The following is a 26986-nucleotide window of genomic DNA, read 5'->3' on the forward strand; positions in this document are numbered from 1 at the left end:
CCAATTATAACTTGATGTCTGGGCCAGTTTACTATCTGATGATTAGATTTTATTATCTGATCGCAAGAACTTTGCTTTCTCTGACCAGAAGGCGGGTTGGGGAGTGCCTGCTGCTAATTTATAAACTGAAACGAGTAACTAAATTTAACTAACACCCATCCTGTCTCTCCAGGCTCGCTGGTAGGGTGCAGCATCCCTGCAGTGTTACAGCCTTGAGCTGCCTGAAGGTGCCACTGTGCTAATCACTTCCAGCTGGAAAACAGACACGGAGTCTGGGGGTCCTGGGCTCGGCGTCTCGTTAGCTGGGAGCAGGGGCAGAGGGTGGGGAGGGGATGCTGGAGCTGGGAGTCTATGGGGTGCCCTCAGGGAGGAGATGGGACCGTCCTCCGAGCACGAGGGAAGGCAGCAGCCCAGCTGGGGTGTCCCTTGGTGCCCCCCTTGGCATGGACAGCGGAGGACCCTTCGTGTCTGTCCAGCAGCTCCGGAAAACAGCAAATAAAATCCCTCAGGCAGTTCCAGTGCCTGATGCCTGTCATTTAAATGATGCTTGACCTTATACTATCATCCTTATACTATGGTCCTGCTCCCTGCGGGGCCCGCAGGGCTCCATCCCCGCGCAGCACTGACTCGCTCTGTTCAACCCCATCACGATTTTGCCCGTCTGATGCTTCTTCGCCAGCGTACGCCGCTGTCTGCAGTCATGGGCCATGGTAGCATTGATTCTTCCAGCTGCCAAAGCAGAACACAGATTTTGCTTGAGATGTTTCCCCTTCGCAGAGTTCCCTTTTCACAGAATTTTAGCAACAGAAGGAGAGGAGGGATGAGGGAAAGAAAGGAAAGAAGGGAGCAGAGGAGCGCTTGCTGCCGATGGGAAAGTGTCAGACAGACTCTCCAGAGCACTGTCTAATGTGACCTACTTCAATCGTCTTGAGAGAGGTATTTGTCTTGCAACAGTTCTTTTTGGAGGAAAACAAACTGCGATCTCAAGTAGCTGCAGGGTGGGAACCTGATTTCCAATGGAGACTCTGGCTCTTGCTCTGCGTTCAGCAGGGAAGGGAGGAATCTCAGGGCCTGTCCTGGCGTGGGAGGCTGTGAACCCCCCTCCAGCACTGCTCAGCGCCGCGGCGACATACACTGGGTTGTAGGAACTCTCTGGCCCTCATATAATCCCAGCGCAGTGACGTTGCACATCACCAGGAAGAGCAAACCAATAGGCCAGGTGTGCACAAAGGTCTCATCTGTAGAGGGTCTACCTAGGACCTCAGATCTCTTCCCGGACTAGGAACTGGTATGGACCCTGGGGTGGCTGGATCAGTGAAACGTTCTGAGTTTAAAGTGAGGAGCTGGAGCACTCCGGACACTGGGGTTCAACTGGGATTTTAGCAAGATCACTGCCTTTCTGTCCTCTCTCCAAAAAGGACGGGGATGGTGACGTGGTTTTTCCTGACCCACAGTTTTAGGGAGATGTGAAGAGCACCCAGGGCTCTGGGGCTTGTATTTTAGTGTGGATGACCCTGGGAGGCTGCCGTAACACCAGTGAGAATCTAGGTGCTCCTCAGTCAGGCAAAGGCTCGCGGCAGATGTCCTGGATCCATCAGGATACGAATCCCTCCAGCTGCCAAGTCATTTTGTCACTGCCCCCGGCCAGAGATTTATCTTAACCTTTTAGTATTTTTGCGTAATGTTTTGTTACCCTTCTTCCTCTCTACCTCTCTCTCTCTGTGTCTCCTTTTTTTTTTTTTTTTTTTATTATTCCCCTTTCCCGGAGCACTTTGTGCTTTCTGAATATAGCTACATGAAGTAGGTGGTAATACCAGACTGATAAATTAGCAATGTATTAGAGCCTTGTATTAGCTCAGGCTAGTAATTTAACCTGATGCAGGAGATGCTTGCATTTGTTATATTCACGCACCAATAGATAGCGACTACCCCAGAAAGCTGACATTTGTGGGCAGTGTCCTTCCCATAAAGCACCCCTGTGGCGGACCACAGTCGCTTCCTATTTGTCTAACCTCAGGGCATGCCGGGTGAGCTGGTTTAGGCAAAACCTTTTAAGAGGGAAAGAATGGGAAATGAAATATTTACTTTTTGTTTTTACTTGCTAGCAGTGAAAGGATATTGATGTGGTGTAGATGGAACATTAAAATCAGAATTATGCTGGGGAATAAAAAAAGCCAGGCATAAATTAGCACTGTTTGCTTCCTCTGTGGTTTCGGAGAGTTAGCATTACGCCAGTGCCATATAACATGCCGGAGATGTGTTTGGGGAGCTGCTGGGCCATAAATCACAGGCAGCATTTAAACCGACATGAAGAAAGGCCACATGGAGATGGATGGATGTCCAATGAAGGGACTGTCCGAGGGGCAATCATAAACAAGTCGGGAGACGAGGCAGCCGGAGCGGGAGGGAGAGACAGGATTTGAGGATTGAAGTCTGAGCACCCAGGGCAGAGCCGAACGCTTGCAGGGGACGGCAGGGGAGAAGGTGACCCGAGAAGGCGTGTGTTTCGAGAAGTACAGGCCATGGGATGGCAATCCTGTTTTGCCATAATTCAAGATTTCTAAATTACTTTTACTTCTTTTTTTTTTCCCTCGTGAAACAGCAAAATGTTGTAGTATTCATTTTGCAGTAAAAAGGTCAGGTTTTCGATTCTGCTTTCTCCGTCTGATAAGAACTGACCGGAAAACCCAAGACCTTACATACTTTGTACGGGATATCTTAATCCTATCTGAGGTGTCTATACAAAACCCTTTGCCTAAAACACTTCTTGCCAAAAACGCTCAGTGATGAAGTTCCTTACCTGGTGGTAAAACAGGATCATAGTCTGTCATCTTGAGGGGTGCTGAATCTACCCTAAAGAGGAGGGGGGCCTTTTTCTTTACCTTAACCTGTCCGTGGGACTCTGCCTGGAGATGTTGCTGTGACTCTGTGCGCTGTAGAACTCTCTGAGGGCTCTGTTCAAGGAGCCCTGTTGACATTGCCGGGATTATTTCAGGAACAATGTTGTGAAATCACTCTCAGCTTTCCGGCCCCTGGAAATCACAGTTCAAATGTGCCTGCAGCCAAGGGAGAAAGTTCTTGTGTGACGGCAGCTCTTTTCAATGTTTCATTGCGCTGGATAAACTGCCACGGAGAGGTTAGTGATTTTTTTTTTTTTTTTTTTTTTTTTTTGGCATGGTCACCACACGCTTTCTCACACTTCCAATAACAAGAAAACAACAAGGGCATTTGCTCTTTAGTGAAGTGCTTCAGTAATGCCCTTTGGAAACGGGACCTGAAAAAAAGAGCGTGAGTCGAGTCAGGCGTGGGATCAATACAGGCTTGGGGTCAGGGCTGGAGTAACACTGGGGGATGGAGAAGGCAGGAAAAGCATCAAGGAGAAGGAATTGAAGGACAAGGATAGATGGTCCTTCAGAGGAAGAGTGAGGCTCACTGGCAGAGCTGCGTGGGCTGGATGGGCGGTGAGTGAAACGGGCTCAGGATGGGGACAGCCAAGGTGGCCCCAAGTCAGAACTGGAAGCGTTAGTACGGTTTGGAGAAAAGCTTAATCCTAGCAGCTGGCAGCCCGGAGTCTCTCAAACTCCAGCGCAGCTCTTGGCTTGGAGGTTTTCCCTCCCGCAGGAAAGCAACTCCCCCGCCGAAAAGGCAGATGCACGGTAACTTGTTCCAAAAACAGGCGGCTGTCAGGACAAGGTAGCTACCTTAGCAAGGGATGTGTTAGATCTCAAGAGGGCCCTGCCTCCCTGCACAGCGAAAGGCAGAAACTGCTTGAGAAGGTGATTAATTCATCAGTAAAACATTAATTATCCTAATGACTCCATTCATTAACCTCTGAAGTGAGAGGAACTGGCCCCTCTCCATCTCCAGAGAAGTTTAGCCCCTTCCAGCTTCAGAGCTGGAGTTCCAGGTGCAGAAAAATAGGTACATGAACCTGTTAAAAATGGGGCAATCTGGGGAGCAAATATCCCATAGGCAAGATCATACACGGGGCTGAAACCTCACCCAGGCACCAGTGCAGCATCATTAACGTCAGCAGAACTTCTGACTTCCCCGAACGTCCGTGACTTCAGCTCTGAACATCCTTGTTCAGAGGTTGCTTTCCAGCACAGTCGTTCCCACAGCGCAATTGTGGTTGTGATTCCCCAATTCCACACAACCAGGAAAATACCCTGTCTTTTGGCCAGCAGGGTATATGGTTCGGCCCCACTGGGACTGCAAATACTACTCTGTGTAAGAGTTGATCTGAAGAAAGGCTTGAGCGTGTGCGTGAGTATTTCTTTGACAAGGAGCTTTACTATGAAGGCGGTTCACGTGTGTGAACTGATCCTGCCGTGCCCCTGCATCTGTTAGATAAAAGTAGCTATGATGCCTGGAAAACAGTGGAAATTGTTCTTCTCCAAAGAAGTTCTGCTCCTGGTTCTGGGGCTGGCTGGCCTTCAGGTAGCACTGCTTCTTCTCTGTGCCTGGGTTTTCTTCCATGCAAGCTACTTTACAATCTATTAATTAGAAGTGCTGCATGAGAGCTGAAAAATAACATTATTTCTGGGATGCAGCACACCTCTGCCCTTGGGAGACATAATGATTGCTTCTGAAGTCATGTGCTGATTAAATTAAACTTCATGATCTGCTCAAGTCATGAACCAATGCAGCTGACAGCTTCCAGGGACATCAGTAATGCATTTTCAGGTGGGGTTAACACTTCACACCTCGGTTTCCTCTTAGCTCCTGGTACTCGTATATAGCTGTGTGAGCCTTTTCTAGGCTCTGCCAGTGCAGCAGAGGACGCATGATCCTTCCTCGTGCTCCAGCTTGGCCAAAGGGAATGCAGTAGAAGTCACCTCGCTGTGTTCCCTCCACATGCACATTCCTTCTTGGCACTAATGTTGAGTGGCATCTCCTGCAAACTCTACCGGTGATGTTTTGGGCTGGATTCTTTTTGTGTTGAGTGCCAGCATCCCCCGCCATCCCAGCCTCCATGCTGGATTGCTGTAGAGTTACTGGAGCTGTGACAGATCTCTCCTACGTGCTGGATCTGAACTGGATCCACCCTGGTCTCAAGATCCTTTCCAGAAACCTTAGCAGAGCCATTCCAGAGTTCAATAATTTCATTTTCAAAAAGCTTTCAATTTCTTTTGATAGGGCTGGAGTGTTTAAAGACGGCAAAGTGAAGGAGATAAATAGATTATTGATCGGACAGGCTTGTAATTCCTTAGTGAATTGGATTTAGCTCCGTCACTGAGATCAGGTCTCTGCCATAAATCTCCCAAGGAATCGATAAGATGGAGAGTGCCTGGTGAAGATGGCTTTTGTGTGTTACCATGGCCACAGGTAGGGACTGGGAGCAAGTCTCCCACAGGAGCGGAGGGCAGGAACTTGGAACCACGTGTCTCTGCTGAGCCAGCCTTGGCAAATGGTTATCCTGATTGCATCAAAGTGTTAACTGCATCAGAGATTGCCGTCCAGGGCCGCAGAGGCATTGCACACATGGCCTGCATTTGTCATGCTGAGATAATGCCGTGTGCAATCGTGGCCATAATGAGTTATCCTGGCATTAAAAGACAGTTCAGCTGCAGAAGCTGGAGATGGGAGTATGACCGGGCTTCCTGGTGACACTGCAATAGGATGGAGGACTCCCATCAAGTGCACGTGCCGTCCATTCCTTGTCACCTCCAGGCTCTGAATCCACACAGTGGCCGTGTGTCGAGTCCTGTCTGTCTGCAGACTGGAGGCAGCTTCAGAGCCTTCCTGGCTGGGCTGGGCTGGGCGAGGATTCGGACCATGATTAGAAAGACAGCAGGAGCTGCCAGCAGCAGAAAAATGCCAAAACCCCAAACTTGTGTTAACTCCCCAATCTAACTAACAGTGCCAGAGAATAAAAGCTAGCTGCAGCCTTTCCAGTGTCTCTCAAGGGTCTGCGTGTGCTCTGTCTCTCTGCACCTGGCACCAGCACAGAGTCTGCGGCTGCCGAGAGCTTTATGGCAGAAAGTGGTTTGTCATTTGGAACCGAGGTAGGGTTAGCACTTGGAGCCTAGTGTCCATAAAAGCCTTCATGGTCTGACGTCTTGAGCTAATTGTCGTTCTGTGCCTGAAGATTTGTGGGTATCTAGATGGAGGATGCATAAATGTCCAATGCCCTGTGTTGGTGCAGAGGTCAGTCTGCTAATCCTCCTGCATTCTGTTCCTCCTCATCCTCACCAGTACGTTCAGAGCAGAGCGCCAGCTGTGACTTCCCCAAAATCATTTATGAGCAAACCCGCCATCAAGTTTATCAGTATTCACATAAATAAGCTTGAGCATGAACTTAGCAGAACATATAAAATGCAGACCCTCTGGAATAAATTTTTTTCCAGGTAGGCGTACCTTCTCCACCAGTTGCTGCTTGGGTGGAGAGGAACTGCTCCCAACCCTGCTTTACTCACACAGCTGAAATCTTTGGGTTGTATGTGGCGTTTCCCAGAAGTTCAGCCACTTTGCAGAACCCCTGGAGCCTCAGGCCTCGACAAAGCGGGCTGGAGGTCTTCCAAAGCCGGGCTGAGCTGGGAGATTTCCAGTACTTCCTGTTTCCAACTGAGCTGGCAAGAGACAAAATAGCTTTTTTCACTCTATTTCATTCTCCTTCTGGTGCTGGCTGTACCCCAAAAGGCAGAGAGACAATGAAAGGGGTAGGAGGAGGAAATCAGCTGAATCTTTTCACTGTTGAGGAAGGAACCTGTGAGTCCTCAGGTTTGGTTTCAGTATCAGGAGTGTGTGTAGGGGATGGTATCTCCCCACCTTGTTCATGTATGGAAACTATGGACCTTTTGTTTTAGAGCCAATGAGAAAAACTTGTTGGCATCCCATCTTCCATGGAAAACCAACCTAGAAACTGCATTATTTTTTATTTTTTTATTTCTTTATTTATAGTTTCAAGAAAAAAAAACCCTAATCCCCAAATCTGTTCTCAGGACCACTTTGGGGGGTTGGGGGGAGGGGGAGTTCTGATGAAAAAGCGCCTTGCAGCTTGGGTTGAACATTGTATTGATTTTTATTTGAGAACAACTGCAATCCAGGAAGAGATTTCTAGGAGAACAGATCTGTTTGCAAACTTTTTATCTAGTCAGAAAATCCACAAACGATGAATCGCATTTTCTAGCAAGAAAACTTTTAGAAAACATAAGCTACTCAACCAAAACTCATCTTGTCTGACCATTCCCAGAAGTGAGCGATGCGGAAGAATCTGAGCTACCTATAGCTGCAAATCCCAACCCAGTCCAATTTTCTCATTGTGTACAAATCACAAAGCTGTTGTGTGGTGTAATCCAAGCAGTCATTGCTTCCAGCTCTTTTAGCTCACCCAGCGGAAAGTCATGTTCGCATCTACCGCGTTCAAGCCTTGCTGAGGGGGTACAGTCAGGAGCAGTCGGGTTAAAAACTCTTTCTGATGGATCAGGTGAGATGGACTCCAGAACCGAATGGTTCCCGCTCGGAGTTAGTCAGGGGTTAGACAGTTATCGTTGGCTTCAGGAAGGCCTTTCCTAGCCCAGATTCCCATATCGGCTGCAACAGGGGGAACAACGCAGAAGCTGGCTGAGGAGGCTGGTGCCTATGAGAAGCCAACAGGGAAAGTCTGGAAGGGGCCAGCTGGGATCTTCTGCTTGCTCTGGGCAAAGGGAGGTGGAGACTGAGGTGCCCTGAAGCAGGGATTATTATACACGTGGGTTGTGTACGCTGCCACAAAATTGACATTTACTAACAAAAAGGGTAACTGTGCTGCCCTTCCAGGTTTAACGGCCTTTTCTAAAGAGGTGACTGAAGGGGCCAGAAGACACCAAACCAGGCAGCCGTGACCACCACAGGCTCTGTACGAGCTCCGCAACACCGAGCGTTGGCTCTGGGACCTGGTTCTCAGGTGTGTCTGTGGCGGGTGTCACACGCGGGTGGTAAGAGGTGGGAACGCAGAGTGTGCGGGATGGTGTTGGTGGGTGGGGGAATAATTGCTCCTCGCTTGCCAGGGGACGCGGCACGAAGCAACGCGAGACCCTCTGCGCTCTTCCGAGTGCTTTGTGTGCGGAGCCGCGCTCCAGCGAGAAGGAGGGCTGCCAGGCTGGCTGCCTTCCCTCGGCTGGGATAAACCATCCCCGGCGCTCCATCCGAACCCGTGCGCCGCCTGATCCCGGCTTTTAGCCCCCACTGCCATTCCTCAGCACGGGAGCCAAAGCAAACATTCCCTTGCTAATGAGACGGGCTGCCCGGCGCCTGACGATGGCTGGCTCTCCCTCGCTCGACGCTGCCATCCCTCCCCTCGTTTACATATCTTCATTAGTCAAGCACCATCCGAACACTTTGTAGGCTGCCTTCTCCCTTGCCCTCCAGAGCTATGAAAAGGTCACCCGTCTAACAGGGAGAGGCACTGGAAATAAACTCACGTGTTTTTCCTCTATTCGAACATCAGATGTGACACGGGAAGATGAACCAGCTGCCGGGAACCCGCTTGGCGTGTACGATGCCGTGCAGCGGTTTGCCCGGGCCCTGCCCGTCTGCCACAGATCATTAGTTGTTCCTGTGTCAAGGCTGTACCTCCCCGTGCTGTCTCGACGCCACGGATGCGTTGTTTCTCCTTGGAAACAATAATCTGCGGGTGCATACTAAAAACCCCAAAGGACCCTGCAGGCGCCCAGCGCCCAGATTACCTGGGAGATCTGACACGTCTGTTACTGCAGGTGTGCGGTGGGAGGAGAAGAGGGCTCACAAGGTCCCTTCCTCCCTGTGGAAACTCAGGGATGCTGGGCTGGGATGCTGTCTGGAGAGAAACCCCCACGACACGGAGGAGCAGCAAACCCAGCCTGAACCGTTACCTTCCCTTGTGCTGTCCTAGCTCCGGGGACCACGACCTTGCTTTGAAAGGTATTTAACGGCTACAAGGAAGACGCAGTCAAAACAATTCTCTTCTGCCAAAGTGAAACACAGCAGAAAAAGAAGTGAGGAGAAGGAGTGAGAGGAGACTGGGCAGTACTTCAGTGGCGCTGAGGAGCAGCTCTTCCCCGTTTCGAGGTGGATGTCTGCGCGGGGCAGCCCTGGGTGCCGGGCTGGCCCCGGGTGCTCAGTTCTGGATGCTGAAGCCCCACCACCTCTGAGGATGGCACAGGTGGAAACGGATCAGGAAGCAGAGCTCAGAGGGGACGCGGGCAGGCTGGTGGTGGTTCTGGCATCACCCTCTCCTTCCTTCACGAGGACACCCTGTCTACTGTTTTCGTAGCTCCTCTTTTACAGTGGGACAAAGCCTTTTTCCTCTACAGCAGCTGTAGTGACATGCCTTCCCCTGCAGCCCGTCCAGGTCACTTGGAGTAGAAACGGGACAAGGGAAAAACGTGATTGAAGACAGGCCTGAGACGTAGCAAGCAGCTGTCCAAAGACATCTGAAGCTTCCTTACAGCATTCTCCCTAACGCTCATCCAACTCCCTTGGCAATGGAGTCTGGGGCTTGATTCCCCTTGTGTGTCCAGACTATGTTTGACGATGTGACCTCTTCCTCCCCCTTTCTCCTGGGTGCCCCATTCAGCCTCTTGCTCATAGCATCTGCTGCAGGGAGGACCAGGGCACTTGGTGGATCCTTAAGCCAGAGATAAGAAGCTGAGGGCAAACCCATGAGCTGGACCAAGCATACTTTGCTGTGTCCTTCCCCGACCCGTGTAAATCCATCCTCGTGTCCCCTCGTGCTGTATTTACACTACAAGTGCTTCGACTTTTTGCTTTATCTTTTCACAATGAGCAATACCAGTGAAATCTCATCCACCCCTGCGGTTCTCAGATGTCACCACAATAAAAACGATTACATACAGCCGTGTGCTTTAAACGTTGTGTCCTGGGGCAGGTGCCATCTACTAATAAGAGATGGATTTAATCCTTTGTTACTGGCTCACTCAGAAGTCCTACATAATAGAAGCGTTACTAAAGAGGGACTCAGGATCACTTGCAACCACACTTAACCCTTTCGTGATGCTGCTGGTGGCATTTATGCTACTCAGAAATTAGTATTTCTGATGTGTGTAAGGCAGACTTTCCCCCGGAGGAAAATTTCGCTTTTCAATATCTGTTTTCATCTCCAAATTGAGAAGAAATATTGCAACTTCCACAAAATATGAAACTCTGCAAAAAATGTCCATGTCCACTCAACAAGATCAAGAATCTCAACCCTTTCATTAAAGGTGGAACAACAGCCTTTTGAACATTCAAATATTTGAAATGTTCCCTCGAAAAACTAATTAAAAATATTCCATTTTAAAATTTAAAATAGAGATATAATAGAAGCAATATTTTCCATCAGAAATATTTGAGACCCTATGTTTTGCAATGGACAGAGAATCCATGTAGACCTGGAGAACACAACAGGGAAACCGAGGCACAGCGGAAGCCACGTGACTCGCTCAAAGATACAGAAGAGTCGCTGCAGAGCCGTGGCTAAAATTCATGAGGACGTAACTTCTAGAGGTGCTCTCTGTTGACTGGAACACACCAAGTAGAAGCCGTCGTATCTGATGCCCTATACAAGACCTTCAGCAGTGCGTGACTTGCTTTCCAGGGTATGAGAATAACCTCAGGGTTTTAACAGCTCCGCAGTGACCCGAGTCCCATTGGCGTTTTCTGTAGCTATTTAATCGCTTGGTTGTCCCAGCCTGAGCAGCCCCCGCGAAATACCCTGAGATGATACCCCCAGGCATTGACTCGAGGGGGAGCTGTTTGCCTGGAAATGAGAGCAGGACCCCTTCTTTTCAGGCACTGATGAATCATTTCACCTTTTTTTTTTTTTTTTTTTTTTTCTGAATTGTAACGCACAGTCCTGCCATTTATCAGGTTCGATGTAGAAGTCTGCCCTGTCCCTGTGTTGTCTGTAGCCACCCTGCTGGTCACTGAGCTTGGAAGAGCTGGACACATCACACTTTCAAAGATGGAAAGGAGTTTGTTAGATTTGTGAATTCCAGACTGTTTTCCCAGAAGATCATTTGGATTAAGAAGCAAGGGGAGAAACGGGGCTGCCTGGAGACCCAGAGATGCCCCCACAAGCCACAAGTCATGCGGGCAATATGCAGGGCTACGTAGATGCGCTGTTAGGAAGTCAGACTTGCCAGACCCACTTTCCATCTGTTAATGGAGACCCTGGGGATGGCTGAAAGGCACAAGTTAGAATCATAGAATAGAATCATAGAATCATAGAATAGAATCATAGAATCATTTAGGTTGGAAAAGACCCTTGGGATCATCGAGTCCAACCATCAACCCCACTCTACAAAGTTCTCCCCTACACCATATCCCCTAACACCACATCTAAACGACTCTTAAAGTTCTTCCACCTCTCAGTGTGGAGCTCGATGGCCCATCCAAAGCTGAGGTTTTGGGATTCCCACCCTGAGCCCTGAAGCCATTTCATCTGTCTTTAAATGGAACAGGGCTTTGAGAGAAACTGGAACTGGAACAAAGCTCCTTCCCCACTGTGGGGCCAGCGGGGTCGATGAAGAAGAAGCTGAGGGTGAAATCAATTAATTCATTCATTACAGAGCGACTGCAGTCACAAAGATATTTCAGTTGTGCCTGCTGGGAGGTCCTCATGAGAGATACATCTCATTTTCAGTGGGGCCCCCAAGGGGAGGGCATAGTCAGACAATTTCATTCCTGCTGACTACAGGGTAATACAGACGTTCCAGGCAAACTGTCCCCTCTTGTCACCTGAAATTTGGCTCCAGAATAGGTAACGCTTTGAGTGAAATCGGACCCAACTTTCAACCATTTGTGACAGAAACCCCCAAAAACCGAGGGGGAGAGGGGGTGGTGAATGCTATTGTCAAGGTTTGCAGAATGAGGAAGTGAGGTTGGAAGTACGTTTCCCATGGGCAGAAAAGTTTGCTGTCAGGCTCCTCCTGCTGGGAAGGATCTCTGAGATGGCTCAGTACTCACAGTGAAGCCTTTCGAGCCCCTTAATCATGGTTCCATCAGAAACCACCTGCTCTGGGCTGTAGCCTTCATGGTGGCCTGATGGGCATATCATGCAGCTGTATTTGCGTCCGTGCCCATCGTATGGCCTCCCTGTTCTGCACGGACCCCTTTACTCTCTGATCTTGTGAGTAAAGTTTAATGAATTTAAATATAAATTCAGGTCGTTTCAAAAAGACTTCAGAAGTCTGATCACTGAACAGCTCTTATTACAAGGCGTGGTGCTTTTTTCATGCACCTTTGTACCCCAAACCAGAGAGCGGGATGTTGGTTGCTTAATTGCAGTGATGATTTCAAACCCTCTGCTCCTTCCAGAGAGATTTTCAAGAGTCCCGCAATCAGTATCTCAAAATCTTCTGAAGATACAGCCATTTATTGCAGGATTCAGCTGGGTAATGTTTCAGGGAAAAAAATGTCATCCTGTCTGAATATACCGTGTTAGCAAGAGAGAAAATGTACCTATCGACAGATGAATAGACAAAAAAAGCCTGCGGTTCTTGAGAAATAACCAGGACTTTTCAATCATTTCTATCTACCTGACAGCAAAGTTCACCTGCGAAGCAAGGGCAGAGTCTAAACAGCTACAGCATAATCTGAAAAACACTGAAGTGAGCGGGGCTGTGGAGTAAAAGCACTAAAGGGCTGATGAATCTAGTCCATTCCTTTTATATATCGAGGATACAGCTTGCACAAACAGGCCCTTCCTGGGCTGGGCTGAAATCTCAGGAGGAGCGATCCATCACAGGAGGAAGAGACCGAAATTCATGGAAGGTTCAGTGACAGCAAAGGAGCAAAGTAATAACTGCTTTTCCTTTCTTGTCTTTCCAAAGAGGCGTCGTTCATAAAATGGAACAAGCTTTCTCGGTTTTGCGGAAAGAAGGATGTGTGGAAACATTGTTTTTACAGTTCTGTGTGAAAAAAAAAAAGTCCTTACACCTGATGCCCTCTACAGCTGCCTGAAAGGAGGGTGTAGAGAGGTGGGTGTTGGCCTCTTCTCCCAGGTGAATAAGGACAGGACCAGAGGAAACGTTCTGAAGTTGCGGCAGGGGAGGTTTAGGTTAGATATGAGGAAGAATTACTTTACTGAAAGAGTGGTCGGGCACTGGAACAGCCTGCCCAGGGAGGGGGCTGAGTCACCATCCCTAGAGGTATTGAAGAAACATGTAGATTTGGCACTTCAGGGCGTGCTCTAGTGGCAGAGATTGTAGGTTGGGTTTTTGGGGTTTTTTTTTGTTGTTGGTTTGTTTTTTGTTGTTTTTGTGTGTGCGTATGGTTGGGCTCGATGATCTCAAAGGTCTTCCAACCATGAAGATTCTACGATTCTGTGATTCTGTGCCAACGTAACGTAAAACCTCATTAGGAATTTAGTTAAGCAGGAGTAGCCAGGACTACCCAAGCCCAGGTGTACTGAGGGTGAATGAATTCAGGTTTGTAGATGCAGACGTGCCTCCCGCCCCTATTTCATACGGTGCGTGTGCTGAGGGGTGTTGTGTGAGCCGTGCCTGGAAAATTACTTGGGCTGCTGAATGGTGGGAAGAAGGTAGGGGATAAAGACTTAGAAGAGTCTGTCAGAAACTGAAAGTTTCATGTTTTCGTGTCCCACATTCAATGCCTTTCTTTTTTTTTTTTTCTTTTTTTAAAGCTCTGATACATATATAGAGAGATTTTCTTTCTTCCATCCCCTTTTTCAGTACCCAACCAGGAACCAAAAGTGCTAGAAATACTTCTAAGGCACGTCTGCATAGCCAATTGTCCAACTTCACAGACTTTAATGGCTCCTCGTGGAACTTCTGTCTGCCATGCTCCAAACCAGACACAGCAAATGACAATGACAGAAAGCCAAGGTAAGTGGCCAAAACAAACCCTTTGATATACAGGAGACTGAAAGGGATTATTTTTTTACCATTTTATGTTTTTTTTTTTTCAATTTCAAGTTCTTTTATTCTTAATATAACTACTTTTTAGTGATAGAAGAAAAGACATCAAAAGTATGACACACAGCTAACTTTAGGGCTGAATTGAATAACTCTTTAATGACATGGATCTTCACATAAAAATCCCAGAGGGTCACTTGCTCAGTCCGCCAAAGGAGGGACTGAGGGGGACTGCTCCAGAGGGGGAAAAAAGCCTCCCCCCCATCATTTGAAGCTCTCTCTCAGACACTGGTGTCCCCACAGGCAGATGCAGAGCCCCTCTTTGCCCACCCCGTACATCCACCTGCTCCAGAAAACAGTCCTGAGCTTGGTGTGCTGCACCAACCCCTGTCGTGCCACAAGCTGGTTGCCGTGACATTTCTGGTGATGCACCGTTGGTCCAGAAAGGTTTTGCCCTGTTAAAAGCAAGCTGGACCTGCGGACAGCCCCATTAGCGCCCACGTAGTGAGCCGCTGGGAAATCATCATGCTGGTGAGAGGAAACTGAGGCAGGGAGGGAGGCAGCACCCAGTTCGTCTGGTGTTGGTGTCTGTGGTCCATCCTGCGGTATACTGAGGGCAGCACAAATGCTGCCTGTGCAGAGATCCGCAGGGGCAGCTAGACAAAGGAAGGATGCAAAACCTTCTCCCTAGCTCAGTGTGACGGAGCCGAGACCCCTCAGTCATTTTGCTGACCGTGACGCTGACCTTTCTCTCTGAGCTTGGGTGCCACCCTCTTTCCAAGCTTTACTTTCTCCAGCTATAAAATGGAGGCGCCAGCCACCCTCATTTATTTTCTTGCAATTCTTTCCTAAGGAAGAAAAGTATATTTTGCCTTTTAAACCTCCCCATCCTGCTTTGCCACGCAGCACGCCCACCCCAGCCAGCTTGAAGTGCTGCAGATGGGTACCAGGGTGTTACGAGGGGCACGGAAAGAAACTTGGGGGCTCTTTCCCCCAATTCTTGGGGGCTGATCTTTCCCCCGAGCCTGGCTCATTACCTAACTTCCCTGGTTCGACTTCTAATTCTTCAGAAATACGCAGAAGAAAACCAACAGAGGCAATTAATAAGGGAACCTGAGAAAAGAGAGGGGCTGGTTCTCCGCTGCCCCACACCGAGCCCTCCGTGTCCTGCTGCCGGGGTCTGTCTGTGCAAGAAGACAAGCGGGAACTGCCTCTGAAAGCCTCAATCCCTACGTTTATTTAAGCAAAGCTTCGGATGGCTGATGGGGATCAGTGTAAAATGAATGATTCCACACGGCAGCGCAGTCACATCCCCCTCCTTCCTGGGCTTTTTTTCTTCTCTACAAGAAAAATGAAATCCCCAAAGTCTGCCTGCTGCTTTTGCGGGGGGGCGGGTGGGTGGTTGCTCTGCTTAATTGAACTCTGATGTTCTCAAACTCCGGGAAAAAAAAAAAAATTAAATTAACCTGGAAAGGCCTTTTAATTCCAATGTGTTGATAGGTTTTCTTAAGGGAGGGGGTTACAAAAGGACTTATTTCCTGCATTCCTGATGCAAGATTTAAACCCTTTTTCCTGGTGGGATTCTGCTATGTCCTAAAATTCGGACTGATGTTCGTGACATATTCACCAGCTGTGTGCTGCATTGCCATTGCCTTGCTTGGCTGTGCAGGAGCATAAACTACAGGAATATGAAATCTTCCTCCTCATTTTCTTTATTCCCACTTTTCGCTGCCCTTATCCTTTACCTTCTCCACTCTTCCCTCCTTTCTGCTTTGGTTTCTAGTTTGGGGGTTTTTTTCGTAGATTTTCTTGCAAAGATGGGGGAGCAGCGGGTGCCTGTGGCACGGGGCCAGTGAGTGTCGCAGGCGGGACGGGTCCCTTCGGCACCCCGGGGGCGATGTGGCTGCTCCTTGCGGCAGCGCATCCCTGGGGGATGCAGGGCAGCCTCCGAAACACAGACCACGGGAGCCGGGCGTGCGGCCGCTCTCTGGGCACCGGCTGCAGAGAGGAGCATCCGCAGAGACAGCTCCGTACCCTCACGCCTGTCAGCGCCGTATTTTATGGGAACAAATTGCCTAGGCTAAACCCTACAGCTAATGGCTAAATTGGGGAGCGTGAAACCTGTCAGCACTGAGATAGAGATGCAGGGAAGCGAATGGGTCACTGGAAGAAATTCAGGCAGGCTAAGGAGAGGGGGAAAAAAAGAGAGGCAGAATTTTCCTAAGAAAGAGGGGAGATTTAGATGAGATATCAGGAAGAAATTTTTCACGCCGAGGGCGGTGAGCCCCTGGCCCAGGTTGCCCAGAGAAGCTGTGGCTGCCCCATCCCTGGAGGGGTTCAAGGCCAGGTTGGACGGGGCTTGGAGCAACCTGGGCTGGTGGGAGGTGTCCCTGCCCAGGGCAGGGGGTGGCACTGGGTGATCTTTAAGGTCCCTTCCAACCCAAACCATTCTATGACTTAAGAGAGTTTATTCTACCCATTTAGGACTGCCCTGGGCAAGGCAGGATAGTGGCAAAGCAACTTTTCCCATTGAAATACTCTGCTGTTAATGGCTTTTAATTATCCGGGCCCTGGTTTGTCATGCTGAACATCTATTGCAGGTTAGATTTCACAAGAATAGTTTTAAGATAAGTGAAGCGGAATTCTGCACCCCCATCCCCACCCACCCCCCTGCCACCTTGGAGATCACGCTCAGGTTCTATCCATTAAAAAAAAAAAAAAAAAGACAGACCTGTGATAAAAATAGCATGAGATGATGTCATTAAAAATTATCATAATGCATCTGGAAATAAAAACCATTGGGGATACCTAGGTGATCTTAAATCTGACACTTTTCTTTTTTTCGAATCCCTGCGTTAGTAATTTTAACCTGCTTCTCACAGTAATGAGGACGGGATTCGTATTTGCAGAGGTCTGGCTCTTGTTCGGAGCAGTGTGCGTACGTGCAGGAGAGGAGCGAGGGGAGAGGTGCGTGGCTGTACGTGACCATTTCTTGTCCCCTTTCCTGGATGGGTTTCGGCAGAGGTGCGTGCTGTGGCAGGGGTGCTGTCTGCCCTCCTCAAGGTGGAAAACAGAAGCCAAAAGATTCAGCTCCTTGCCATCCCCCTTAATCCTACCCAGACTGGGTGGAAGGACTAGCAGAAATGAGGACAGGATGTCCAGGCAATTTATATCCATCCTCACACCGATAACATCTCGGCTGCCTTAAGAAGGTAGCATTTCTGTGCTAAGAAATAGCCTAAGCTGGTAACTCTGCAGCATCTTTTCATACTGCCTAGCCGGGGCCATTCCAATTGAGTATAATAAACGATATAAGGAACAATATAAGCGGTGCTATAAATAATAATGCTGCAATTCCACTGATGGCTTATGGTGGCATTATAAATGATCAGAGCAAAGTCAGGAGGTCTCTTCACACCACCAGAGCCTCGTGGTGGAATTATGGATCTAATTTAAGTGCATTTTGGGGGTAAATTATTTATTAAAGTGTAAAGCTTATGGAGATAAATGTTCAAGTAGTCAGACTGCTGGACTAGGTGAGCATTCCTGGTCCTAATAATTACAGGTAGAATTTGCCCCCGGACAAAAGGGCTAGATCAAGATTTTAGCAACATTTTAGGTATCCAAAAGCCCTGGAGGACACTTCTTGGCACAAAGGAGCAATCTCCAGACTTAAAATGGAATGGCCTCCTTGTACAGGTGATCAATCCTGAACACCAGTTGCTCATACATCTATTTTAATCATTAAACTGGAGTTTGGAGACGAGAGCAGGAAGAAACATTTCTCAGGCTGATGACATAGATATTGATCGTTATCTCACAACTTTTGCTTAAGTTTTCCCGCATTACAGTCCCGAAATGGAGTCCTGGTGCTGGTGTTTTCACCTCTTCCTGCATATTTAATTCTAATTTCAGTCAGAATTTGTCACTGTTGCTAAACTACGTGTCCTTTCCCAGTGTCCTAAACCCAGCTTAGCCCAGCTAAACTGCTTTCCCAGTGTCCTAAACCACGGCACTAGGAAAGCACTCACAGGACCATGGTGAGATTGTCTCTGCCACACGCTTCTTGAGTGACCTCAGGCAAGTCACTTACGCCTGAACTCTCAAAAATGTGAATAGACACCTGGATACATCTAATCTGCAAGTTGTAGGGACCTCTCCGCACCAGCCTGGCTGATCTCTGCGTGGCCAGAGCGTACAGATCCCAAAAGGCCAAGCTCCTGGAGTCATTACCAGCTGTAACTGAGGTCTGCCTTTAGCGTGGGAAGTAGAGGAAGACTCAGCTTATAGTCACTCTGAAGACCGCATTTGCTGGAGTCCTCTGCCACAGACAAGTTGTCCACGGAGCAGGAGAGTCTTGCGCCGCTGGGCTGCAGTGAGGATAAATACATTAAGATGAGGCATTAAGATACTGTGGTAATTAGGAGCCATATAAGTAACTTAGATATAGAATGAAGCTACTAATAATGCATGAATGCAAAGCCTTAAGAGGTTTGCTTCATATAAAGCACCCGGCCGTTCGGTGGCTTAGCTCAATTCTCTGAAGCTGCGAATTCAGGCTGAAAATCTTATGAGGATATGCACTTTCAGTGAGGGCTTTTTTTTCTTTTTTTTTTTTTCCCTTGTCATACTTAAAATATTGCTGAGGCCAACATTTTGTCTATAGGCAGTGTTTTTCCCGTAGCTTCCAGCCAGACTAGAAAATGTTGAAAGGCAGTGGAAAATGTATTCTTTTTTTTTTTTTTTAAAAAAAAGGGGGCAAGTAAAATCAGGCAGAGGGCTTGGGGGAAGATTCTGATTAAGGGAGTGTATCTAATGGTCAAACCAGGGAGATGGAATCAGTATTCCTGCCACTAATTCGCTGTGTAACCTTGTGTCCGTCGCTAAGCTTTTTTTTTGTGTGCTCTATTTTCCTCGTCAGTAAAATGACTATTTTAATAGTTACCTTCCTGATAAGGGTTTCAGTTAATCAATTTCTAAAGCCCTTAAGTACAGAGAGACACGAGATATCATATCAACAAAGTCCAGCGTTTATCTGTGGCTGGGTATTCTCTGAACGGTACCATCTGTAAATGAATAGGACCTGATCTACATAAACCAGAAAAATTCCTATCAATTGTGATGAATAAACACTATTTCTTGCAAATAATACCTGTGTGGGTTTTTGGTTTGGTTTTTTTTTGTTGTTTTTTTTTTGTCACAGGGAGGATTTGCTTCTTAAAAATGTGTTTGAAAAGCAAATGAAAAAGGTTTCAGGTGGGTTGGGAGAATTAAACCTCCCCGATGACCGAATTGCTTGCACAGTTTGCCCGTGCGGTTCCTTATAGTAACTTGAGTCAGTCTTTGTGCTGCTGGTGGTAGCAGTCGACAGCAAAAAGTACTACATTTGGTTTCGCTGAAAATTCTGAATTTTTGCCAAGGGAAAAAGGAGGAGGAAATAATGAACTTTTGACAGGCGTTTTTCAAACAATAGAATACTAAATTATGGTCTGGGAATGAAGATCCTTTCTTACAAGAGATGACTAAGGAGCTTAGCTTTTTTAGCCAAGCAAAACTGAAGGCTGAAAAAAAGAGGCGGCGATTGTTGCTTATAAGTAGATTGGGGCATAACAGCGGGGAAGGAAAAGAGCTATTAAATCAAAGGGACAATGCTGAAAGAGGAACAAATGGGTATAAACAGGCCATTAATAAATTCAGGCTGTTAATTAGAAGAATACGTTTAAATATCATAAGAGCTGGATTATAGGCAGCCTTTAGATAGGGGTAGGCGTAGGTGGAGCAGCCCAGGTTCAGACGGAGCCGCTGCAGCCAAGGGCACGGGCAGAGGAGTGGACCTGAAGCCGATTCCGTGCCTTTCTCGTGCTTGGGCGAGTCAATTGATTTTAGTATTTCCTTCAGTTTACTACATTTCCAGGAAAATGTAGAGGATAACCTCCTTCCTTCAAAGTGCCTTTCTACATCTATCATGGCTGGATTTAAAACTGAGGAGCTAGCTATCACATCACCATTGCATCGTCTATATCTTCTATTCCAATCTTTGCCCCCAGTCAAGTGTTTTTACTGCCTTCCCTCACTTCTCTGCTGTTACTCTCCAATCCTTTATTTCCTCCTCTTCCTCCACCTTGTAGCCCAAACCGTTTCAGCCCTGTCACTCGTTAAGTAAAGACATGCAGCTGCAGTTGATGGCTACGAGCTACAGCACAAGTGGAGCAGCTTGAATTTAAAATGTGCTTGTTTCCTTTCTTGCCCTGCTGACTTTGGGCTGCAGTGGCTTTCCCTGCAACAGCTCTCAACCTGCCCGAGTCCCAACAGCTCAACGCTTTAATAATTTAAGTGATTTACATTCCCCAAAGTGCATCTGAACAGATTTATTATGAGTGTTTGTGACCTGTTCTTCTAAAGCACTTCTCTGACGTCTGCTCTTCATTAGAGTTCACCACCCAAGTCAGTGCAGAGTGATAATAGGAAGGTAAGTGCTGTTTCTTGAAGCTTATCATGGAAGCCAGGCCCATTAAGGTGGGCTGATACTAGGGGTCTCTGTGTTCGTTTAGGCTGCAGGATGCGCAGGTATGACTAAAACAAAACACTTGAAAAGGTTCTGATTTCTCTCACGTTGCATTTCTGTCCCTCTAACAAAAAATCAAGCATGCTGCCTCATGAGCTTTTGCCCACTTTTAGGTTAGTATCATTGATTTTTTTATTTTCTTTTTTTTCTCTGCTGGTCTGTCATATGCCAGTGCATCCCTTTGGATACACAAATCATCCACTTTCTCCTTGGACCACTCTGGTCTCACAGAAGAGAATGTCCCTTTCTCCAGGCTAACAGCATCTCACTTGGCAAAGCTTCTCCAACTCCGTGCCAGGTTGGTTTATTCCCCATAGCTGTCCTCTGCTCTCCCTCATGCCGAGGTGGGGCCTCCTGCAGATGTCTGGCTGATTTCACCTGGCCTTAAGCATACAAGTTTTGCTCTGTTGATGGAAAATCTTATCTCTTTTATTTATGACTTGTGTTAAGAAGGTATCAAGTACTCCCTCTAGACACATGCCTCAGAGACTCTGTTGTCCCAGTAGGCAAGGAAAGCATTTTCATAGCTATTTTGGAACTGTGGCACTGAGAAAGTCAAGGGGACTTTATCCAAGGCCATATGAAAGTTTGTAGAAGAGACTGGTATGAAATTGGTGCTACAGGCTCCCTGCCCTGTGGATTGGTCCCAAAGCTGTCCTTCCTTTTGAATTTGTACAAGTACCCACTTGATCTGAGTTGCCCCGGTTCACTTTGTCCTGTCTCAGTACTTTGTAGCCAAAATTTCCCTTCTGTGCTTTTTTCCACCCTGTTCTTCACCATTTTACTGCCTGGCTTGAAATTTCCCTGCCCCACTGCAGTGCTGGGTGCACATCTTCTCCTGCTCTGGTTTGTCCGTCGCTCTTAAACTCCTCTCCCTTTCTGAGGAGTCTGTCGTTTCGCATTCGAACACACACCAGTCATGTTAAGAAGCAAATCAATCCCACGTTCCCTGTCCTGATGTGTCGTATGGGAATCTCTCCGGAGCCCACGGTGAGGGCTACAGCTTCCCCCCTGACCTGTGAATTCTCTGCTGCCGTGGGGACTTAGCACTGGTCCCTCATCCACTAAAAGACGACGACTTCAGCCTCATTTTTCACTGGCCGTGACTAGAATAACCAATCTGCTGCCTGCTGAGGAGCGAAAGGTCAGGCCAGGTCCACTCTGTGGCTACTTGTTTTTCTCCACAGTGACCAATTTCAGATGGTAATAGAAGCATCAATAATGCCTCTGTCTTCTCTGACTGCTTCCTTTCTTCTTTTTTTTTTTTTTTTTTTTCCCTATTGATTGAAATATTGCAGCCTCCATTTGTTAGCTCAGCCCCTGCGAGGCAGGCTGAGGCATTCACTCTCAGCACATGCCTTCCCCATGAGCAAGATGTGAGGAGCTGAACTAATTTGGGATCATGGAGGTGTTGACCACAGATTGCAACTTGTAATCTCCTTGGCTCGTGCTCTTTTGTGGCTGAGGTCTGAGTTTTCAGGGCTCTGGGGAGTCAGCTGGCAGCCGAAATTCTGCTAACGTGTTTGTGTGCTTAGAAGCAGCAGATGGAAGACCCTCTCCAAGGACTGGTCACTGTCCCAGTCCAACCGGCTCCTGCTGCCAGAGCTGCAGATGAAGCTGAGACCAAGAGGGAGCCTTAAGGACCGGGGCAGTGTGGCACGCGTGTCCTCAGAGCCACCCCAGCTCCGTCCCTGCCCAGTTCCATGAAGAGCATGATCCAAACCGGTAGGAATTCAGTGGAAACCAAGTCTTCCTTCCATCTTGGTGGAAAATTTAAAAAGAAACAAACAAACAAAAAGCCAAATTACTACCCCCTGCTCCAAAAGAGAGAAACCCACCCCAAATCACCTGTCAGAGAGCTTCATCAGAGGTTCCTCTTCCTTGAGGCTGGGTTAGGCCTAACAATGTACCTTGGCCGTGAACTCCATCTGTTGAACTTCATGGCTCGCTTTTTTCAGGGTAAATTAAAGTTCATACTTGCATTTCTGGTTTAGTTGCCTCTGCAGTCTGCAACTGGTGATTTTTGAGCTCTCAGCCCTGAGCCATCATTTCTCCTTGCACAGAGACAAGGAAATAGAAGATGATATACTCGGTCTCCTTTAGTTTCCACCAGACGGATACTGCATTAAGCAGGAGGCAGACCCCATTTCTCACTGTTTTCCTGATCTGCCGACTAATTCTAATTTCTGCAGCATCTCAGCCTCTGACGTACTGCACAGCACCTTATAACTGCCCCCGCAGCCAGTCCCACCTCATCGTAGACCTCTGTGGTATCTAATTGTCCTCTTGGTCCCATTAGGAGTGGGTGTACGACGTGACACCGGCTGCTGCTGAACTACCGCTCTGTAAACCATATATAGCCCGTCACAGTCCTCCTTTCAGATAGCGCTCCTTGCAAATGCTGATTTCTGTTGACAGCTGAAAACTTGATGAAATTTGGTTGTTTTAAACAAATCTGTTTCTGCGAGCGCATGCTTCTGACTAAAAGGGCTTTGTAGTTTAGCATTGCTTAAGTTAATTGATATTCAAGAGAGATTATTCACTGGTAATGCATTCATAAACAATGTCACTGTTTGTTTGAAAAATTAAAACATTAATTTAAATTAAACTGTAAACAAAGGAAAGATGTTGTATGAGCAAGGATTGAGAAGGCACTGCAGAACGTCTTCTGACTGGAGTAATGTTATACCTATATCTGTATGGGACCTGCATGTTTTAAAATGAGGAGAATCAAAACCATTTTGGGCCCTGTTTTCTAGCTCCTCTTCTTTTTCTAGTCTTTCTTCTTCAGTAAGAGGAAAAGGTAGTTCAGTGGTCACCTGAGTCGTCAGAATCCTCTATCGGCTCTCTTCTCCATCAGCCATCTCTTGTGCCTGTGGCTGGGTCTCACTGAGGCGTTTGACCCTCTGAGCCGGGGAGGTGATGGCACTCCTGTCCCGTGGAATGCTTGCTGGGATTAAAATCAATCCATTTTGGCTGGAAAAAATGCAACTCGCTGTTTGCACGATGCTACCTGTATCACTTTCAGTAGGAAAGGTTTCTGGCATAAGCCGTGGCATTTTCTGAGATGTTTCTCTTGACTAATAAATCCCTGCTGTATAGGCAGACGAAGTGGGTTGTAAGCCTGGGTCAATAACGCAGGCTACAGCAGCCCAGAGAGCGAGAAGTTACAACTTGGATGACCTGGGTTCAAGTTCCTACACTGCTACAGATCTCCTCTGTCATCTTGAATACGTCACCTCTTCTCGCTGTCTCGGTTCTTCCCTGTAACATGGGGCTGTCAACACTTGCTTGCTTCATGAGATTTTTCGGAGTATAAATACACTAAATGTGTGGAGGCACTCAAATACAGAGGTAATGAGGGCCATCTAAATACCATACTTAGATAAGTAAGGGTGATTATTTTCCATCTTCTTTATCCCTGCATGACAAAAATGTACCCAGAAACCATTATATACAACACATAAGCCAGAAGCAGCGGGAATGTAATTCCCTGTCCTCAGCTATTTTTTTGTACGTGGATGAGGTGTGTATTTGACGTGGGGGTGGTTATTTTATGACAGAGCCTTTCTCTGTGTATTGGTAAGTAGGGTATATTTTGCATGAGTCTGTTCATCACACCACCCCAATAATATTAGCAAGTAAAATATATAAAGTTATTTATGGTGAGGGAAAATCAAATTTCCTCTCAGAGATTATTAGCAATAGAAGAGTCAGAATGACTTTAATCCTGTCCGGTACAGACAATTCCCAGTAGCTCCAACGTGTTAGTCTTTTGTTTTTCAGAAGTTTATCTTGGTTCCCAGCGGGTCACAGCAAACTTGATTTGGCAGAATGTGATCCCTGACATTTCTTCTAACACAGTTTCTGTATCAGGTAGGAATGCTGGTTTTTTTTTTTTTCTTTATGAGCGCAAGGCAATGAGATTGTTCCTAAAAATGAACATGAAAACTTGAGATGTCTAAATCAGCTTCCAGTATATGGGAAAACATTTTTTTTTTTAATTTTATTTATAGAAAGAATATAAGAAGTAGAACTCCGAGGTTCTGTCTTTATATCTAGTGGCAAATGATCAATTGTAAGCTGTGTCCTTTCATGCCTCAGTTTCCCAGCGTTCAAAAAAACACAATTAATTTTTAAGGCAAGATATGCCCTATCTGTGCAGTGCTATATTCTATTACAATTTATTTAACCATTAAAATATTTTCTTAAAGCAAATGATTTAAAGCTGATAGTAAGAAATACTTTCCTTACATAGCGCGTAATTAACATGTGGCACTCAATGCCACAGACATTATTGAAGCCAAGAGCTTTGGAGGATTCACAAAAGGATTAGACATTCATATGAATAATGAGAAATTCTATTAGAGAAAATAAAAAATGTATGAGAGACGGAGAACTTCATGCTTCGGGGTATAAAGCAGCTGCTAATTGATGAGGGCTAGGAAAGAAACGTGCCCCTGTGGGCAGGACATCCCGTGATGGTTTGCTACAGGGCTTTGGGAACGGCGCTGTGAAAGGGGGATGCTGGCTGCTGAAGGGATTGCTGGAGCGCCCTGGTGCGGTGAGGCAACTCCCACCTCAAGGTAACAAATGAAATAAAAAACCAAAGGTCCAACCAAGCCAACTACGGCTGAGCCATAATGGTCTGGTAGCCCATGGCACAGTGAAACTGTGATTCTTGGCATCGCATCCAGATGTTCCTGGTTTTCCAGCTGTGTGGGGAGGTCTCAGGCGTCGCACGAGCCCCCAGTGCATGGGGACAGTGCTGGCTACGCAGGCAGGATGCCCCGAGCACCTTGACAGGGTGTGCTGAAACCTGTCCCGTCTTCCCCAAGTGTAACCCCAGGAAAAAAAAAAAGACACTAAAAAGCTGCAAAGGTGACTTGCACCTGGTCGCTCCGTTGATTTGAAGTCACTCCCTGTCCAGTCTCCGTCTGTCTGTTTCTCCAGAGCCTTCCACAGACACGTCTGCGTAAGGCACGCAGCCCTTTAACAAACAGATCAGGTAGCCAACCATGTTTGCTTGCTCGATAGCTGCAATTATAGTTCATTCAATCAAAGGCTTTCGTTTGATCCAGCCTCAATTAACGGGGAAGGCATTGCCACATCTGCCCGCAAGTTCAGAAGTGTCCACAATTCAACTTAGATTATTGCTATATTTCTGCAGCCTTTGATAGAGTAAGATTGATTACAAGAAATAAGAAAAAAGAATGACCTTCCCCGGACTTTTCCAATGGTATTTCAGTTAGTATTTTATAATCACTGTTTAACAGAGAAATTGCTCTCTGGTTATTAATATAAAAATTATCACCTTCTTTGACTAATAAAATCAATAAAGGCTTCTATCCTTTGAAAAGGCCAAAAACCTTCTCTCTGTTCATAATTAAACATTTCAACCTAATCTGGAGCAATAATAACCTTCAAAGTTTTATAAAATTCCTAATAATAATATCTTACAGAACACCTTTCCGCCCAGCAGGTTTCACAAACTGTGGCCCAGATTTGCAAAGCGTCTTTATGCGTGGCTGGACTTGGGTACGCGTGTCACAGGTTTTTTTGTGGCGCTTCATCATCAGTGATGAACAAATGCCTATAGGAAGTATATATGTTGCGTTGGCAACGCAATTGAAATGCTGTTGTTTCTGAGTTTGCCATATAGCAGCCAGGTGGCATAATTTTCCATGGTGGGTGCCTGCAGTAAAGCATTTACATTCACTCAGAGACCTCCAAGGAAGGGATCAGGTGCTGAGCATTTATACCTAACTTTTATTTAAAAAAAAAAAAAATTCAAAATGTTTTATTTCTTATATTTGTGTCGGAAGATGGGGGAGAAAAGCACCTCTTTGTGTCCCCTTGCTGCAACAGTGTTAGCTGTGAATGTCGGGAGTCAATGTTCATGAGCTGGTGATGATGTGAGCACCAAGTATCGCTCGTCTAACCTCCAGTCTAGCCAGCGTGTCAGTGTTAACTCACACGACGGTTGAAGTGGCATCAAAATTCATAATCTTATATGGAGAGATACTGCTTCTGCCTCTCTGATTTCTACTGTCCTCTCCTGGAGTTACATTTATCAGGATTACTTGCTTCTCAGGCGAGTTATCTCTGTCAAGCTTGAATGGCTATTCTCACGGGGTACCGAGAGACATGCGAGCTAATTAACTATCATCTTGCATTTGATGATGACGAGCATCCATTGAGAACCTTCCATCCCAGTGGATCTCATGGAGCTCCACGTATTAAACAAACCTGCATACGCCAAGCACAGGGATTCCCTCTTCATAAATGAGTGGCAACCAGTTTTGAGTCGAATCACTCGACAGTTTAACAGCAGGCAGCAGAGCTACGCAACAGTTCACGGCAGGGAGTAAGGAGTACCTTCATGGCATGATTAACTTGTCTAAGAAAATGATGTCTCTGCAGGGCTTTCATTTCACATGTAGCTGCCACCAAGAGCCCTGTAACAGAACAGGTATGAAATATGGGTTAGGGATCCCCTTTCACCATTGCCCGTGTATAGAACTCCTGTAGGCATTGTAGGTATATATGTCAACTTAGGTAACGATTACTCAAAATCGACCCT

The 26986-nt window shown here is 46.9% G+C and overlaps 1 long non-coding RNA gene across 1 annotated transcript in view; it reads left to right on the top strand.

The window, feature by feature from the left end:
- The window catches only part of LOC134523884 (uncharacterized), a 112237-nt gene that overhangs the window by 69367 nt on the left and 15884 nt on the right, over positions 1 to 26986 (top strand). Inside the window, exons 5-7 of the long non-coding RNA XR_010073435.1 lie at positions 7762 to 7888; positions 12795 to 12941; positions 13656 to 13808. This is a non-coding gene — a long non-coding RNA (uncharacterized LOC134523884). The remainder of the gene's footprint in view (positions 1 to 7761; positions 7889 to 12794; positions 12942 to 13655; positions 13809 to 26986) is intronic.

Source organism: Chroicocephalus ridibundus, chromosome 15, assembly GCF_963924245.1.
Source record: "Chroicocephalus ridibundus chromosome 15, bChrRid1.1, whole genome shotgun sequence".
Classification (NCBI taxonomy): domain Eukaryota; kingdom Metazoa; phylum Chordata; class Aves; order Charadriiformes; family Laridae; genus Chroicocephalus; species Chroicocephalus ridibundus.